Source organism: Watersipora subatra, chromosome 5, assembly GCF_963576615.1.
Source record: "Watersipora subatra chromosome 5, tzWatSuba1.1, whole genome shotgun sequence".
Taxonomy (NCBI): Eukaryota; Metazoa; Bryozoa; class Gymnolaemata; order Cheilostomatida; family Watersiporidae; genus Watersipora; species Watersipora subatra.
The window spans coordinates 66,459,457-66,459,985 of NC_088712.1; positions in this window are offsets into that span (position 1 = coordinate 66,459,457).

Below are 529 nucleotides of genomic sequence, written 5' to 3' on the forward strand. Positions count from 1 at the left end.
GCTGTTGTGAGCCTGTGCAATATTTTTAAACATTTTTGGTTTGAGTTTTGATTTATTATACCAAAACAACATTGTTTGAATACTTTCAAATTACTATTCAATACTCGATTTATTCATACATTTTATTTGCATAACATAGTACCGAAAGTATATACCTTTCATTCCGCTAAATAATTTAGTTCTGTCATAATGTTAGAATAATAATAAATGATGATTTTACCAAATATGGCAGTTTTCATCAATTTAGTAGTTATACTAAAGACCTGGTAAGGAGTTGTTATACTGTGGTGTATTTTATCAGGATGTTTCATAGCTTCTGTTGTTGTCAGGTTTCAACTCTTTTGCAGAATCACATGGTACTAAGCATAAGTTTTAGGGTGCAGTAAGAGAAGTTACCGGAGGTTGTATCAGATAATTGCTAGTAATTCTAGAGAAATGCTATGAGGCATGATTAACACCTCATAGATGCAACCTTCCAAGGAGGGAAAACTCTAACTGGAAAAAACTGGGTAATCTGTTATTGAAATAG